The 19,255-nt window shown below is 36.2% G+C and overlaps 1 long non-coding RNA gene across 2 annotated transcripts in view; it reads right to left on the bottom strand.

Moving 5' to 3' along the window:
• Positions 1-3,135: 3,135 nt before the first annotated feature.
• Positions 3,136-19,255, bottom strand: part of LOC141943262 (uncharacterized) — a 69,460-nt gene continuing 53,340 nt past the window's right edge. For both annotated transcript variants that reach the window (XR_012628906.1, XR_012628904.1), the window contains exons 3-4: positions 17,665-17,723; positions 3,136-6,918 (exon numbers count right to left, since the gene is read on the bottom strand). This is a non-coding gene — a long non-coding RNA (uncharacterized LOC141943262). The remainder of the gene's footprint in view (positions 6,919-17,664; positions 17,724-19,255) is intronic.

Here is a 19,255-nt window from a genome sequence, read left to right as displayed (position 1 = left end):
AAATCATAACTCTAATGCTCTGGCATCATAATATTGGCCTAAAAGTCCAGAGGACTTTTTAGCACCTCTTACAGATCACCTATGTTTCATGATATGTTGAAAATTTAACATTAAATGTGTGACAGTGTCTATTTCCTATCATTTTCCTGTTCCCAGGACTCTCTAGTTTTCTTCCTATAGCCTTTCATTTACCTTATTAACCTTTCCTACTATATCACCTCCAGCAGGTTGTCACAGTCTCTTCTGATCCTCTTACACTGCTCTCTCATGTGTCCTGGTTTAGCTAGGATAGGGTTAAGTTTCCCCAGCAGTGGGGGGAAGCTCTAGCCGGGTTATTCAATACCGTGCTGATGTCACCTCCTGGTGCCCAAGCGCGGGAGAATCGGTGAACGCGTGTGTTACGCGATCTCTCTGCTCTCACTGCTGTATCGGTAGATATCTTGCTCTGTTCATTGTTATTACTGTTATTGTTATTGTTGTTGTTTGTTTTGTTGCTGTTGCACTGTTGTATTAAACCTCTCCTTATCTCAGCCCCAGGGCTTTGTATTTCACTCCCTTTGTGGGGGAGGGGCAGCGGCCGTGTGGTCTCGAACCCCGGCAGGGACTAAACCACCACACTCATGACATATTTCTCTTCTTCATTTTCAACTATTTTAACCTTTTCATCAGGAGTGTACAAAAAGCACTAACTTATGTAAGTAAAATGATCATATCAAGGTATACTGAATATAGTTGACCGCTAATTAGCACTGTTCCAAACAGCTTTAAGACAACTGCAGCAAAAAAATATATTTGTTTAAATAAGCAGAACAAGTTCACTTTTACAGAAAGATTTTTTTTGCTGTAAATCATTATGAAAGTAGGGAATAAAACAAAGCAATGTCTACCAGAGTATGATATCAAATAGGTAGTATATTAACTTTGATCTCAACCATAATAAGCTTACATTAATATAACTAAGATAAGAACCGAGCCTAAAATACTGCTGAGCTTGAAACAGTAAGGTCCTTTTTTTAACAAAGTATGTAAAAATGCATGTAGAATACATCTCTGACACTTGTGAAGTTTTATTGTGAGCTTGCAATACTTAACTTTTATTGAACAAAAGATCCTAGCTTTTACTGAATAAAAGATAGGGTTTCAGTCTTCATGGCAACAAAAACAAAAAAAAATGCATTCCCTGAGTACCACTGTAGGAAAACAACCACGGACAAAAGCCCATAGCAGTAACCATTTTCATCAGCAGCTTTCAAATTCTTTCAAGAAACATGGAATCTTAAATATCACAGCACTGACAATGAAAGCTCTGCAAAAAATTGACACAAAATACACCTAAGCTGAAAGAAATGGTAATGGACTACAATATGAAGCCTGACAATGAATGGCTTAATAAAAAAATCTATCATTTCAGTATTCAACTGTCATTAAGTGGACATGGATGCTACTCCTACCCGAGCTCTAATGGTGTGATTTCAGTCTGATCAGTCAATTATTATCTCTTTCCAAACTCAGCTTCTTCTGCTTCTGGAATAAATCCCTAAATTTAACATAGAAAATTGTCACTTATAATCCATTTCTTATTGCTAAGTCATTTATCTGTCCTTGTATCCTTCTGTACAGCTGGGGAAGTTTGGACATGAGTTGTTCCAAAAAACCTTAGCATACTTTGAATATTTACCAGGAGACTGTATTTCAAAAGCCTTCACCATGCCCCCAGATTCTCACAGTATAAGACAGGGGACATATAGCCATGTTTGTCTCAACTGATTATTAGTTTTACTGACATAAGGATGTTAGATTAAAATTATGCTGAACATTAATCATAATGTTCAGTATTCATAAACTGAGGTGAATGTAGTTAACCTGGGTTTGACATTACTCTTTGATGCTTGCAGATGTTCTTGGCATGGATTTTCCAGTCTGTTGAGGCCCCCTCCAATTAGCTCTAAAATCAGGTGCTGATTGCTTGCAAAGGTCATCTAATGATAACCAACGACTGGAATTTGCAGTCAAACAAGTTCAAATTAAAAATAAAACATGTTGTTAAAATAAAATATTATTGGATCCTTCATTTGCTGTTGCCTCCTAATCAAACTTTGAACTTTTCCAGTGTATATGTCTTACTTAAGCATAAGACATTGAGCTCAGGACAGAAGCAATTGTTTGAAAATGATAAAAAGTTCTTACATAAATCCAGTGAATGTTTGATCTTCAGACCTTAGGCAATATGAACAAACCTCACGGCCTTCATGGAGACATAGCTTTGTAAACTTCAGAAAGTCCCTTCCCAGTATCAACTAAATTCTGCTCACCTATCTCACATGGTTAATCCAGCTATTTCCTTTTAAAGTTATTTTTTATGCACAGTGGAATCACGCTCCATTTTTCTACAGCACAGCACAGCAAGTGCTATAACTTCAACATCCAATATACTACTTTTTCAACAATCATTTTTCCACACTTTTCTTTTTCGTTAATGTACTGTCCTTGTATGCACAGTATATTTCAGTGAAAGCTTATCTCCCCAGTTCATAGCCATATGCTACACATCCACAATTAAGCTCTTCCTCAGGCACTAAAAAAACAAGAATGGAGAGTAAATGAACAGTCTCTGAAGAAATATTTGGCCATAATCTCTCCACTCATGCATTTTGCAAGTTCATCAACTGATCTTACCTTGCAAATTCATGCTTGCTGCCAACTCTGGTGTTAATTTTCATGAATACCTCAACACCACATTTATCAGAAACCCAGAAAAGAAAAAGGTAAAGCAATGGCTTACAAATAACCTGACAAAAGCTTTTGACACATTGCTTGTAGCAATACTTAGTGCTCAATTTTCCTACATATTATACTAAGAATCTTACGGTAAGAATACAGTTGATCCTGACACAGCCGGCTGATTAACTGTCATATAAAAAAAAGATGTGTTTAAAAAGAGAGTTTATGAAAAAGATCCAAGCTCTTTCATATTTCTAAGTTAAATAAACTCAGCTATATAGACATATTAAATAAAATCCCATAAACAGCTTAAGCAAACTAAAAGAAAATAAAAGTTTCTTTAGCACCATTATTGATAAACTTATTTTTTTTAAAAAAAAACACCTATGACAACCAATGGACACATAAAGAGCATAGGGAAGGAACTCTGTTTATTCTGTTTATTCATTCAATTTAGGTTGCCATCCATCAGTTGCTCACATTAAATCAAAGGAACTTTTTCTTTATCTATAAGTATGCAAAACAGCAGGGAAATAATTGTCACATAAAAACAAAATTACTGAGATATTTTGTCTTGCCAACATTAAATGCATTCTATTTTTTCATTTAGTATTGCTAGTCAAAGAAGTTATTCAAATTTTGTCTTAGTTAAACACAATTCCCCCTGCCACTGACTACATCACCTGAGAATCCCTTTTTTACTGAGGACTGCTTTTTAAATATGTTATACATGTATCTATCTATCATCTGTCTGTCTGTCTGTCTGTCTATCTATCTATCTATCTATTTCTATATCTGTTTGTGTTATCTATTCTTTGTCCACAGGTATTAAACCATTTCAGATTTAGTCCTGCTAATGTTCAAAAAAAGCAAACTTTGGGGTTCCACACTCAGGTAGTCATATTCCTGCAAGTCATCATCCGAATCTTAGTCCAGAAGATTTCACACAGACCAGATAAAACTTTGACTTCTCACACATTCAACTAGTTGGTTTTCAAGTAAGAAAAGAAATCTGATTTTCATGTCCATTAATTTTTAGTCTAATACAGACATTTTATTTTCATAGTAATAGCAGACTTGGGGCCTAGGTTTTCATTCACAGTGTTCATTAATCTGGCTAATAAATATTTTGGACCTGGCTTTTATATATTTTTTAACTTAAAAAAGATGAAATATTTAAATTACATGAATAATAAAGAACATTTGTATGTGGCATGCATAGAAATTTATCCAGCTCATTCATAAATTCTTTGCTTCATTTTTTTATCACAGAATCACAGAATCATAAAGGTCAGAAAAGACCTTGAAGATATCTAGTCCAATCATTAACCTAACACTGACAGTTCCCAACTACACCATATCCCTCAGCGTTATGTCGACCCTACTCTTAAACACCTCCAGGGATGGGGACTCCACCACCTCCCTGGGCAGCCCATTCCAACACCTAACAACCCGTTCTGTAAAGAAATGCTTCCTAATATCCAGTCTAAACCTTCCCTGGCGAAACTTGAGGCCATTCCCTCTTGTCCTATCACTTGTTACTTGGTTAAAGAGACTCATCCCCAGCTCTCTGAAACCTCCTTTCAGGTAGTTGTAGAGGGCGATGAGGTCTCCCCTCAGCCTCCTCTTCTCCAGACTAAACAACCCCAGTTCCCTCAGCCACTCCTTGTATGACACGTGCTCCAGACCCTTCACCAGCTTCGTTGCCCTTCTTTGGACATGCTCAAGTGATTCAACGTCCTTTTTGTAGTGAGGGGCCCAAAACTGAACACAGTCATCGAGGTGCAGCTTCACCAGTGCCGAGTACAGGTGTAAGATCACTTCCCTGTCCCTGCTGGCCACACTATTGCTGATACATATTTCTGATATCTTCAGTTCTATATATTTTCATTTTATCCTTCTGTTCTTATGCGTTATCCTGAATTTCATGTCCTTTCCCTTTAAGTCCCTGCCTCTATTATCATGGAATTAGATAGGAACCTTTCTTCTTTTTCTTTTTTGCTTTGCAATATAGTATCATGTAAATGATACTATCCATCATAGTAACATGTACATTTCTAAGAGATGCTTATAAAGTTAAAAATATGATCCACAAAATACTAAGAATCCCAAAAGTTAAAGACCCAGGAATATTTATAATAGATTTATTGTAATCTCAAGCATTTTAAGAAAATAGAATGTATTTTGTGTCTTTATAATCCAAGCTTTGCCATATGAAAAAATTTGCAGCTGAGTTACAAACTGTTGAAGTTTTTGAAATGAAAGTTAAGAAATGCTAATCCAGCTTTAAATTTAGTCTGCCTGATTTAATATTAGTTTATTATTGGGAAAAAGGATATATAGAATGCAAAATGTTTGACTTTTTTAGACTCACTAGGAGACATTTTGCATGCATAAGACAGCTGGCATATTGATTTCAAAATTGCATAGATTTGTTTTAGATGTATTTCATTAAATGTTTAGCTTACAACTAGCGTCAACCTTTCTATAATCACTGATAGAGGAAAACAGCATAGAAAAATCCTTTTTCATCAACAATTCATGCAAACATTATTTCAAATGAAAGTCAAGTTATTTCAGATTTTAGGTCCATATTCATCTGTGTCCAAATAGTTGTACCTCAGGGAGCTATAGTTCAGACGATTCCTTTACACATTCTCTTCTAAGGACTGATTTCCCAACCTGGACCGTGTTTCAAATAATCACTGTAATTCTAGCTGTCGGCAACATGGACAGTGGACTGAGTGCACCCTCAGCAAGTTTGGCAATGACACCAAGCTGTGTGGTGCAGTTGACACGCTGGAGGGAAGGGATGTGCCATCCAGAGGGACCTTGAGAGGTGGGCCCGTGAGAACCTCATGAAGTTGAGCAAGGCCAAGTGCAAGGTCGTGCACATGGGTTGGGGCAATCCCAAGCACAAACACAGGCTGGGCAATGAGTGGATTGAGAGCAGCCTTGCGGAGAAGGACTTGGGGGCATTAGTGGATGGAAAATTGACTATGAACCAGCAATGTGTGCTCGCAGCCCAGAAAGCCAACCGTGTCCTGGGCTGCACCAAGAGAAGTGTGGCCAGCAGGTTGAGAGAGGTGAAACTTCACCAGGACTACTGTGTCCAGCTCTGGGGCCCCCAACATAGGAAGGACAAGGGCCTGCTCAAGCAGGTCCAGAGGAGACCATGAAGATGATCAGGGTGCTGGAGCACCTCCCTTATGAGGACAGGCTGAGAGAGTTGGGGTTGTTCAGCCTGGAGAACAGAAGGCTCCGGGGAGATCTTATAGCAGCTTTCCAGTATTAAAGGGGGCCTACAGGAGAGAAGGGGAGGGACTCTTCATCAGGCAGTGTAGGGATAGGACAAGGGGTAACACTTTTAAACTGAAAGAGGGTAGATTTAGATTAGATGTAAGGAAATTCCTCAGTGTGAGGGTGGTGAGACACTGGAACAGGTTGCCCAGAGAATTTGTGGCTGCCCCCTCCCTGGAAGTGTTCAAGGCCAGGTTGGGCGGGGCTTTGAGCAACCTGGTCTAATGGAAGCTGTCCCTGCGCATGGCAGGGGGGTTGGAACTAGATGATCATTAAGGTCTTTTCCAACCCAAACCATTCCATGATTCTATGATTATATTATTAATGGTGATTATACTGGGGGAAAAATAACACCATATTGTACATAGATTCTCCTTTCTTTCACTGAATATTTCTGTATTAAGTAAATATGATTTGTTTGGTTTCTTTCACAGGGTTGTTAAGCAGCTGACCCTTATAACTAGTTGTTCAGCTAAAGACCCTGTCAGAAATACTTCTTCACTTAAAGACAAACAACAAATTGTGAAACAAGGAAAGATGTAGAAAAAGCTGATGAGACTTTCCAAGTTTCTGTATTAAACCATTAATTCAAGGAGTGCAATGGTTAGCTTGGGAAGTTTTAATCAAATAGAATTGTTACATGTTTGGGGATTTACTGGAGAACACTAGAGAAAATGAATTTGCTTTAGAAACACACATTGTACATATGGCAAAACTTTGGCTATTATAAATTTACAAAGGTTCCAGAAACCTACAATTTAGCATTACAGATTTGTGTATTTACACACTTAGGGCCAACATACAAATTCATACTGATGACTATTGATCTATTGATTCTGCTGGGGTCAACTGTGCAAGTGTTGTAATTGCTAGTTCTTTCACTGCTTACTGACGAACCTGAAAGAAATAAAAAGAAAGTCAATTTGAAGACTACGATATCATAGAAAAGAAATATGAACAATCTCTTTACAGTTTTCTTTGTATTAAAAATGGATTGCACGCAATAACATCTCTCTGTAAATTTTGACCCATGATAAGAGAATGACATCATTGCAAAATGAGTCCTTGTATTTGGAGAAAAAAAAGTCAAGTAATTAATTGCTTCAGCATAATAACATTTTTAGAGATAAATTGAAAAGTAATTTGTTGAAGTTACTCCTGATTTCTTAAAGCAATATGTTTCTGAACAGTGTTTGAAATGCAGCTTATTGACTGTACTGTGAAATTCTTGGTTGAAGAAAAGGGTAACAAATAAAATAGACAGTGTGTGCCAACTACATATGTGTCATCTTTTAGTAGATAACCTGGAGTTGTCTAGTTTCAGAAAATCAGTCAGCACAGAAAGTAGATCAGATAACTTCTGAGTGCAGATTGGTTTCAGATTACCTTAAAGTAGGCACAATTCATGTAAGTGTTCATTATACATGCTTATCTGTTCATTGCAAGTTTATATGCAGAGGCCTGGAGTTTTCTGTTCAACTAATATTGGGCATTAATGTTATCTGTAATATGTTGACTTGTTTTTTCTCAAATGATTAATAAGGCAGCACATTAGAAGCCTCCTAGCTCAGCTGTGAAAAACAAAATTTAAAGGAAATCTTAGTTCCTCACTAGTAAAAATTATAAAAGGAAATTATCAACAACTGATAATAATTCTATTTATGTTCCACAATAAGGCCAACACAGTGCTTTGACCCTGAAAGGGAAGCACATGATATTACAGTAATCCTATGATCAAATGTTTGACTCTGCTTTGCTTTTCAATTTACAGGTATATTTTTAATGAATTTTTGAAAGATACACTGGCAGAATAAAATCACGGTGCCTGAGATTGCAATTTTATGGGAGGCTTCTAAAATATGCCTACTGAAGCCAAAAAAGATGACTGAAACCTATGTAGAAATGACTGAGCTAGCTTTAAACTAGCAGAATGAAGTTAATAACAGTAAACATGCAAGAGGCTGAAGCTCAGCATGAGCTATAAAATAGACCTGGGAAAAAACATCAATACTTAGGAAATTAGTTTCCCATAAAATTGGAAGTATTAAAACTACATTTTTACTGGCAACTGATTTTCTACATTTTTGACTAATGTATAAACACACAAACAGGAGTATATTCTCTGTATTCTTGTACAACTATTTAGAAATGGTTGTATAGAGGGATTAAAGTATCATTGATTTTTTTTCCTCTTTTGCTGATAAATTATAAACATTGAGATATTTGTAAGATCTCAATGTTTAACATTATTTTCGTAATTTAAAATTATACGAGAAAGCTAACAATTACTGTTGTACTGTTGTGCTATGGGATATGTTATGGATATGTGGCTTATGAATACGTGGCTTGTGGATATGGGCTTCTGCAGAGCCTTTGTCAGTCAGAGCTAAGATATTATATATTCCTATATGAGACAATCTGAAAAAAGCAAAAGGGTATTCTTTCATACATACTTTTTCCTTTTGAAGTAGATGATCTGCTTTATTTTGTAATTTTATAATATTGTATGTTTTATATTGAATTATTACATGTTTTAAGGAGATCTCCAGCTTGGAGAGTCACTGAAAAGAGACTCATTTACAACACAAAACCAATGCCCCAGATTTAGCACCCCTTAGAAGAAGCCAGTGGGATCCACCAGAAAGGTGTTGTTCTGAACAAAAGAATAAGGTTAAGTGCTCCTATCTACAGAGATTGAAGCCTTTCCTCTGCCCTCACAGTAATTTTGCTGTAGAGACACAGCTGCCAGCAGAAGCAAATGGCAGAAACATATATGCCATTTTGCAAATGATAAAACCAAGAGCTTAAGCTGTGAAATACTAACAGGAGGCACATAACTGCGGGCGGAGTGGTGTGGTGGGAATGTCCAAAATTGAATTTTTGAACTGCCTACTGCTTGCTATGTGCAACTGTTACAGGCAGGTTGTAAGTTTTTATAACACTCAAACTAAGTAAAAGTGGCATGCCTTGAATCCTCTAATTAATAAAGAGACGTGAGACTGCACCAATGATTTCAAGGCTGATCATGTGCTGTGCTTTAGCACATAGACTGTTTAGATTGGGAAAACTGGGGGTTTGGGAGCACAGAAAGAAGAGGGGATGGAAAATAAAGGTTCTCAAAAAGAATTGTTCTCAAAAAGAAGGGAGGTGGAAAGAAAAAGATGAAGATCCTCCCTGAAGGAAAGATGCTGGAAGTGGGGGCAGTCCTGGACACCAGGACACCTGGACACATGCATAGAGACAGATGCCAGGCACTTTGGTCAATGATGCCCCAAACTGGTAGATGCAAACAGTGGTACAGCAGGAAGCAGCATGACTTTCTGCCTGACCTCTAAAGGAGGCCATTGAATCAACTCCCAGTCCTCATAAACTGCAGGCACTGCTGAATGCCAGAATAATATTCGTAGACACCACGTGTAGCCTACTGCAGTTTAATTATGCTATGGAGTTCACTGCCTTGGTGTACCTGCAGTGGACTATCTCTCTGACACTGTAGACAATGATATTGAAGCATTTGCTTTTCCTATAAATGTAGTCAAACCCAATTGAAGAAAGTCTCTTTTTATGTCCTAGTATATTATGGAACAGAGTTTATCCCATCTGAGTATGCAGTTTAAGGGTAAATGCAAAAGGGAGATAACTCACTATCATACCCACAGCAGAACATTTCCTCACATATCCCTGATAGGATTTAAATTCAGTTAATTTACTTTTGTGTAAGCTTTGCCCTTCATTTCATATTCTTTGTGGTATGAATTATTACTGACATTTAAGAACCTCATTTTATAGCTGTGATCAAAATGGAATGCAGGTAAATAAAAAGTGACATTATACATAATACAATATAGAAGGCTATAAAAAAATGCAAATTGTAGTAGCTCATCCATGCTCATATTTAAGGCCATTGAAAGTATTAGAACATCCCATGAAACGAGAACTAATGCCTACTTGCCTGTGGTAAGAAAGACTAGGAAAGAGAAAATAATTAAGTTATAAATCTTTGGTCTGATCCTGAATAGTGGTCTAATCTTGAGTGTGGTACTATCCCTTAAATCAGTACTAAGCCATGTGTTAATAGAAAATTCTGGAAAAAATAAAGCAGATGTACATTTATGACAGGAAGGAATTTATAGTATGAAGTAAAAATTATATAAAACTTACTCTTTAAATATTATGTCAACCCAAATCTATATAAAATGGAAGAGAACTTGTAGTTTTGATGAGTTTTCTTGGTCCTTCATAAAGCACAACACAAAATCTTAGAGGTTTAGCTGGGACACTGCATGCAAAGTCTAATACTGCACTGAAAAGTAATACAAGCCTGACTGGAAATCATCTTGATTTAAAACTGGATGAGGATTTTTGAACTCCTGTGAACGTTGATGTTTTCCCAGTTTACCCCAGGTTTAACTCTTAGTTCTGGTGCTTTTTGAGTTTGGGTTTGGGGTTTTTTTTGGTTTGGAGGGAGGGGAATTGTTTGGCTTTCTTTTCCTAATCATTATCTAAATTACTATTTTTGTGGTTGAGAATCAATTGCTTGGTCTTCACAACACTTTTTATCACATATCATGGAATATGTTGGTTTTTTCCATTTTACAAATATTAGAATTGAAGAAGAAATATGGAGTTGAGAAAAGCAGAATCACAGTTATCTACTAGGTGAGGAGGAATGAAGATTTAGTGATGAATCTTGAATGTATAAATTTTTTAATATATATGTGTAGAGCTACTAGCAACTAGATAATTTCCAAAGTCTAAATCAAAGTTGAAGTTAACTCTGTGAGAGATTTTCACCATATAAATGTCATTTGTGCAGCATCAATTGCATTCACACACACCTTATATCATTAATGATCACTAACGACAGTGGAAACTAATGATCACTAATGACAGTGAAAACTAAGTTTTCCCAGGGAAAGTGTTTCTTGGAAGTGCTTTCATTTTTAATGTCCTGTTACAATGACCAAGAGTAATAACAGGCAATCTGACCAGATTTTCTTCAGGATTCTAAAAGCCCTGAGTGACTTCAGTTTCTTTCCATCTCTTTCTTTCTTTCTTTCTTTCTTTCTTTCTTTCTTTCTTTCTTTCTTTCTTTCTTTCTTTCTTTCTTTCTTTCTTTCTTTCTTTCTTTCTTTCTTTCTTTCTTTCTTTCTTTCTTTCTTTCTTTCTTTCTTTCTTTCTTTCTTTCTTTCTTTCTCTCTTTCTTTCTCTCTTTCTTTCTTTCTCTCTTTCTTTCTCTCTTTCTTTCTCTCTTTCTTTCTCTCTTTCTCTCTCTCTTTCTCTCTCTCTTTCTCTCTCTCTTTCTCTCTTTCTTTCTCTCTTTCTCTCTTTCTCTCTTTCTCTCTTTCTCTCTTTCTCTCTTTCTCTCTTTCTCTCTTTCTCTCTTTCTCTCTTTCTCTCTCTCTCTCTCTCTCTTTCTCTCTCTTTCTCTCTCTCTTTCTCTCTTTCTCTCTTTCTCTCTCTTTCTTTCTCTCTTTCTTTCTCTCTTTCTCTCTTTCTTTCTCCCCTTCTTTCTCTTTTTCTCTCTTTTACACACACACATATATGTACAAAGCACAACTAGTTTCTCAGAGCAGCACTGTTTTCACTTGCTGTTCACACTTTTTCTTAAAAAAAATTATTTTAACAACAATGTACTTTATATGATATTTTTTCTATGTTTGTATATGTGCGTTCATTATGCCATTTGGTCTTCCTCTTAAATTTAAGATTTTATCGACATTGGTTATGAAACCAAACTAGTATATCTTTTTGTCCAGTACTACCTGGGCTGAACTCTTCTAGTGATTCTTATACTGCATAGGACAGCATACTGATTCTCAAATGAAAGACTTACAGGTCTATGGGCACAAACTCCACAGTGAAATCTGAGCAAAGATGACAAAGAAATTGCAAGAAAGGCACTATATACAAATTTATTTTTGTACATAGATAGACAGACATAGATAGATGGATACATAATTTAAAAAAAGCTTAAAGCAGCAGACTGAGGTCTTCCCATCCATTCCTCAAACATTGAACATTTGTCAAAAGACATTATTGCAAGGGTTATCCTTCATGGCTCTTAATGTTCCTGTCCTCCCCTGTTACTGAAAGTGATTACATAGGGCAGAGGGCTATCAAAATCAAAACATGAGCACATTAGCAGATAGTTGACTCTTATCCCTGATCCACAGGTGTCCTGAGTTTCACATGCTGGCATGCAGGTAAACTGAGATTTCAAACTGAAACATGTCATCATCCTATATACTCTGCCAACCTCAGTAAAGAGACTTGGATGGGAGTGAGAATTTTTCATATGATATCCGCTTAGAAGAAGCTCTGTTGCCTCTAGAAGCAGCCTTCATTGCTCTCCCTAACCAGAGCTCTGCATACACTGTTCTGATGAGTAGGTTGCCCAGGGAGATTGCAGTATGTCCATTATTAGATGCTTTTAAGAACCTCATAGACAAACATGAATTCCTCATTACATAACTGCAGCTGAGACTACCTTCAAGACTAGATGGTCAGTTATGGTTTCTTCCACTTTGACTCTTATTTTTCTGTGATTTTACGGTCATTTTTATATGATTTTATATTAACTCTTATGAGCCCTGTGAGAAAATGAGAAAATGTTTGCCTGTAAGGAAAACTGGCACATACAGAGATGAAGTGATTCGAAGCTGCTATTGAATCTGAGATGGAACTCAAGGAAATGAGTTTTGTGCCCAGCCTACTAGAAAACAGTCTACCTCAGAAATCCAAAATAAAGAAGGCTCACATTTTTATGCATTTTATTCTGATTCTTCAGTCACTGCAGCATTGTACAGAGATATGAAAGCATCACTTTCATTAGGTTTAAACATATTCCACTGAGATCCTTTTGACCTGCAGTCTTTTCTCTACTTTTTCACATGTATTTATTGATTCTATTGATTGAGGCATCTGTTTTATGTGAAGACATCATTTGTTCTTGTGGAACACTGTTTAGCAGCTGTTATAGTTTAGAGAAGGGGTGGCAGGATAGAATTAAACTAATACAGAGTAACATTTTAACACCTGGCTTGACAACAACAATATCAACAAAACTCACTTTTAGAAAATTAGTGAGTTATTTTTCAGTATTTTGACTCTGATGGCAGTGTGGACTGTTCTGCATTTTGAAAAGATGTCTGGAAACTCTAAAAGGATTTTTACATAGGTAGTGAGAGTTCTTTATACAGATTTTTTTCTTCCATCTGTAATTTTTCAATTAAAACCCCTCTTTCCTATCAAAGTTATGGCTCAGTTTTCCAGATAAATTATGTTAGATCACTGAATATCAACACATTTTTTTATTAAAATACTAATGTATCCAAGAAATTTTGAGTTTTGTTTGCATGGTAGTTTAAATTCCACTTCATGAATAAAGTAAGGATACAAATTTTCAGTGAGATGAGAAAGTTCTGAGGCAAAAAAATTCCAAGGCATTTACAGAACAGTTGATAAAACACCTGCTAAAATTACAAAGTGTTCAGGCTGTGGTCAAGATCAGATTCTTTTGCTTGCATACAAAATGTGTTTGCATCTATACAGTTGAATGTGCTTAAGAAATTTTGTACATGAAGCCATGTTACTTAAAATACTATGTGCCGTAGCAAGCAAAACGTCTGTTAAAATGTTTTGATTATACTGTGCTGCAGAAACCCAGTACTCTGCTCAGAGGCTTTTCTATCAATATGCTGGCTGAAAGAACAGACTCTTTTCATCTGTGATCATTTAGGACTGTTAGAAATTGCTGCTGTATCAAAGAATTACACTGCTTAAGATGAAGAAAAACACTCGAGTGCTGCATACCATTCTGCTCTTTGCAGTGGGAAAATATTGCAGTAAAATTGCAGTAAAAGTACTGCATCCTCCTTTATGCTACTTCACTGGAGAGATTACAAAGCTTCAGTTTCTTCAATGACTCGTATAATCTAAACCTCTCAGTTTTCATATCATCAGGATAGATAGACGGGGAAATAAAACAGTTTGGACTATTTCCATTAGCTCCAAGCAGGTGCACATTTGCTATACCTGCCAGCTGACCCTCATTTTGCATGTCAAACATTGTATTGAATTTGAGACAGAAGAACTGGCAGCAACCTGAATTTCACTTAGTTTAGCTGCTTCTGGTTATCCTCTTACTTTCCACTGCTTTGTGGTCTTTACTGCGGTTGAGGATGTCAAGAGGATGTAAAAAAAGAAGGGTCACTTTTCAAATATTAATGACCATTTCAAACAGATGGAAGATTCTTATGTGACTGGAAGAACAGTGCTCAAAACATTTTTCTTGCTTAAGGGGTAGGAATGAAATCTTTAGGCAAAATTTAGTATTTCTATGATTTTTCTTAAAGGACCAAATTCTACCAGTTTTATTTTTGTGCAGTAATGTTTGCTTCATGTAGCTGTGCAGGCTTACAATACTAGGAAATAAGCAGTGTTTTCTGTAAAAGGTATATATACCTCTCAAAGGCACAGAAAGACACTCCAGTGTGTCACATGTTAACTTTTGTCTTCCTGCTTCCTGCAGCAGCTGTCCTGTGTAGTGGTGATATGGGTAAGAGACAAAGTTTCTCAGCTTCCACTCAGCTTTGAACTCAGCAGGAATTATAAACCAGAAGTCAGTGTCTCTCATATATTTGCTACCACAAAGCACTGTACTCCATCTCCCCTTTGCTCTTCCCACTCTGGTCTTTGCTATGATCCTATTATGTTTTTTATAACCTTCAGGTCTTAAGCAAATAATGTGTGTATTGTAGACTCAAACCTATGCAATTACTTTCCCCCAAAAATTCAGTAAACACCAGATTATAAATTGGGATAAGTAGAAATATGACTACATTTGCAAGGTTTTAGGCCTCAGGTAAATATAAATATATTCATTTTCTTTCCATTACCAATCTATGGAAGTTTTATGAAAAGAACAGATTTTATGTTAATTTTAAACAGAAAAATACTACTTCCACCTCAGGAAGACCCAAGGCCACAGACTATTGAAGGCTTAGAAGCAGTACTAACAGAGTATGCTGGCCACATACAGTCTTCCCCAGCTAAACATCACTGATGATTAGGACTCAGAAACCAGGGTAGGCAGATGAGTGTGTTCTTTCTTATTAACTAGCTGTGATGAGGGAAAACACATATAGGTTCAAGAATTTGAAATTACAGATTTTTATAATTAGTATTATGGATATCTTCACACATCTGCAAGAAGAGCTGAAGTACACAGTAGTTTTCCATAGTTGTAAGAGGTCAGGCATAATATTAATCACTGGGAAAGGTGTAGCACATTCCCCTCCTGCTGCTACCTGCAGAGAGTGTTTACTTGATCTGCATGAGTTGCCCAAAGGTTTTTCTTCTGTCAGTATTTCTCAACTTCTGTTACTCTGGAGGCCTTAGAAGTGCAGTAGGAACAGTAGAAAAAAAGTATATTTTAAACTTACATTGGAAAAGAGGAAGGTGGAGAAAAAATGGTTATCCTACCTGACCAACCAAGGAAGGTAATTTTGTATTGATAAGGTCTTTTGAGCAGAGGAGGGGAGGAATGGTTTTCACATATTTGTCTTTCTTTTGAAGATGTCAATTTGGGAACACTGAAATAAATTTTGAGAATTTGGGTACGGATTAGTGTCTAGTCCACGCCTGCTCCTGAACATCTCTTACTTTCCAAAAAGCCCCAGTGGCCACATATTTTTCTTGGTCCTTTATTTGGTGATTGGACATTTACAGGTTCTTTGCTGACTGACCAGAGGCAATGTCTCAGAAACTTTACATGGCTAGTCCTCCATGATAAGAACCTTATGGAGCAAATATAAAATTGTCCCTACTGAAGTAAAACCTCAATGGAATAGCACAAATAGCTGCCTGCTGAGGGCCCATGCAAATATATTTTATACTTCATTATACTACCTGTGAACAGATGAATTTTCCAGATTTTCTTCTACCACCTTTTTATATCCCATGATGATTTTTGCAACATATAGTGAGCTATTAATCCTTTCTGATAAGTCAAAAAATTTAAAAGTAAAAAAAAAAAAAATACATAAAGGGCTAATTGAAAGCTACTTCAGTAAGGTAAAGCAGACAGTTCCATGATTGGGCACATCCTGGCCGTACTGTGCCAGAGGCCCCTTATCTAAACAAAAAATTTCCCAAGGACTCTCAGGCCATTTAGTTAACAGCAGATAACCACTCAGTGAAGCCCATACACCTCAACTGGATATGAAAATCAATAAATAATATAGGGGATGAAGGGAGAGGGAGATCTAGGTACTTATGAATTGCCCCCACAAAAATTACACAGACAAAAGCTCACTGAGCAAAAGCTGCTTAAGTTAGTCTGTAGGTACACAGGATAAGAGCTGTCTCAGCAATACTCTTCCATAAAGACACAGTCTGCCTTCAGGAAGGGGCCTGCCTCCAGCTACGTTTAATAGCACTGAAACATCTGTAGAAGTTAGGCTGATATTCTAGTTCTTTCCCAAAGAAGGTTTGGGTCTTCTCTTACACAACTCACACAGAAGTTAAGTATACACAGTGGAACAGCAGGATCCTCTGAGTAAAAAGCGATGACCTTGAAGACAGGTCTCAGAGTACTTTGCCTACAAACAAGAATATAATCTACTACTACCAACATCACTTCTGCATGTTCATGCAGAAAGAATGGCTATTGTTCCTCTGATTCTGCAGGCTTTGAGTTAGACAGATATTCTATGAAAATCCTCAATTGTTCAGCAACATTTTCTGTGATAACTAACTTGAAAAAGATAAATTAATTTTTTCCCCTTTAACATGTTTTAATTCCAATATAATGACAGGTTTTGTTTATTCAGTGGCTTCTGATATGAATACATAATTTGAATTACACAATGAAGTTCAATATAATCTCCAAAGGAGGCACAGCACATTCGTATTCAATACACTTCTGCAAGTTCTTTATTTCCCTGACCACTAGCCTGAAACTTACTGATGTGTGATTTCTGGTGGAAAACACTGACTACACAAGTGAAGTGAACATATCTGTCACTGTTGCAAGTCTCAGGCTTAGAAAACATAAGCTAAGACTACTTAGAATACTGAATCTGTAACAATAAATACATAATGATTTTATATTTTTCATACTGCTGCCTGTTTATCTGACATAAAATTGTCTTCTTTCCCTTCCTTCCTTTCTTTTTAAAATCTCTTTTTCACTTTTTATTAAGCCTGGGGGTTGTTCATGCACAATTTTTTTTTTTTTTTTTTTTTTACAATACAGTCAAGGAGAGCAACACAGTTGATTTCCAGTCTCTGCTACACTTGTTATCTTAGAGCTCATTCACACTATTCAATTCAGACAGCAGTAAGCTCTGAGGTATATTGCAGATTGCTGGAAATAGGTGTTCATTTGCCCATCTGGAACTCCCAAAATACTGAGAATTGCAAACTCTCAGCTGGTAGTTCTCATGTTGCAAACGAGTTCTGAGTAACGAGAGCTTGAGGGTTTGGGACTAGTGAATAGTGACAGATAAAAGTCTTGGGGAGGCTCTCCTTGAAACAGCCACAAACTGCAATGGGAGCTCTGGTAATTGTATATCAATGTGAGTGTCAGTTATTATAACATAAGGTAAGTAAAATAAGACACTGTGCACATTACAATACCTGGATGAAGATATCTTCTGCAGAATCTACACTTTCTGCTGTGTTATGATCCAGCTTCCCTAGACCAGAAATTAAAAGGTTGTTGTTTAAATATTACAAAAGGAAAAAAGGCCAGAATATTCCATTTCTTATTTAATAAATATGTGCATTTTCCACACTTTCAGCTTTCCCTCTCAGAATGCATAACGGGTTGTGAAAGTTTTCAGTGACAAAGTTGAACAGCTACGCAGCTAAGAAAACTATATGACAAGATTTGACCCATAGAGGAAACAGAGGTGTTGTATCAAGTCTGTTACACTATGAGAAACCATAGTTTAATTTCCATGTATGTTGATCATCTGGAGAATCAACCTGGGTTGCTAACAATGTGTTACTAAAGTCACAGACGTTCCCTCAGTCTTAAGTAATGCTAGATAAGATAAGCAATATAACTTGAGATGAACATAACCGAAGTAAGTTCTAAGGTAAGCAATAAGATATTATTGAAAATTTGGTAGAAGAAAAACATGTTGCATAGGATGATCTGCTTAAAGTCTTACTTATTTGCTTGAAAAAGTCAACTTTTGCAAAAAAATCTTTCAGCTTTATTAAAAAATAAAGTTTTTTTTTAAAAAAGATAATATTGTGCAAATTAATTGTATATACTTATACATAAATACAAAGCAAGAGAATGAGTATATGTATATGTGTGGCTGGGTGGTCAGGTGGGTGTGCTCATAAGTTTTATAAAACTGAAAACCTTTTTCTTTGGTTGCATAACAACAGACAGAGGTTGCCAGTTTTCAGGGCGTTAGTTTTTGTAACAGGAGTGTAAAAGATTTCTAATTTAATTTTCTCATATAAAAATGAAATCCATTTTAAACAGCTTTAGTAAAATAATTCAATGTAAATAAATATAATCGTCCAAATTAGGGGGATAATATTCCTTACGTAGTACAACAGCTTCATGCAGTCAAATATTAGTTTTTCACATTATTGATCTCTATTGTATTAAGATTAAGATTTTATATGCTCTTGCTTTCACAAAACACTGCATAAGATTGTTCTTCAGTGGACAGATCAGTATCCATCAATTATTTATATTAGATGTTAACAAGTTTTTTTTGAGTAAGATGGGATGTCTTTTCACTTCTAAATTCTGATCATATGGGAAACTCTTCCTCAAAAGCACAGAGTGTAATTTGAAAATGTACCTAAATGTACCTAAATTTTAGCTGCCACTCATTAATATGCCCACTAATCTTGGCAGCAAAAGACATGGGAGAAGGCAGAACAATCTAAATGTCTCATGTTTCTTTGTCATTAAAGCCAATCTCCTGTATATTTTACTTTGTTCTGTGATGTAAAATGCGATGTGTAGCACCAATGAAGTAGAAGTACAGGAAAACCTGAAAAAGAATAGCAATGTTTTATGACTATTTCCTTTTGTTTTCTTCTTTGTGCCATAGGAGATTAAATGTTTCCAGCAGCTGTCAGCACTGTGTAAACACAATGGTCACTAATTTAGAAGGTTTTAAGCCAAAAGAAAGCACATGAAAACAAATATGATGATAAAGAAGGAACTGGCTTTTCTTCTTTATCAATTTTGCCT

Source organism: Strix uralensis, chromosome 4 (genome assembly GCF_047716275.1).
Source record: "Strix uralensis isolate ZFMK-TIS-50842 chromosome 4, bStrUra1, whole genome shotgun sequence".
Lineage (NCBI taxonomy): Eukaryota > Metazoa > Chordata > Aves > Strigiformes > Strigidae > Strix > Strix uralensis.
Note: the sequence above shows the minus strand (reverse complement) of the source record. Positions and strands in the feature narration are given on the sequence as shown.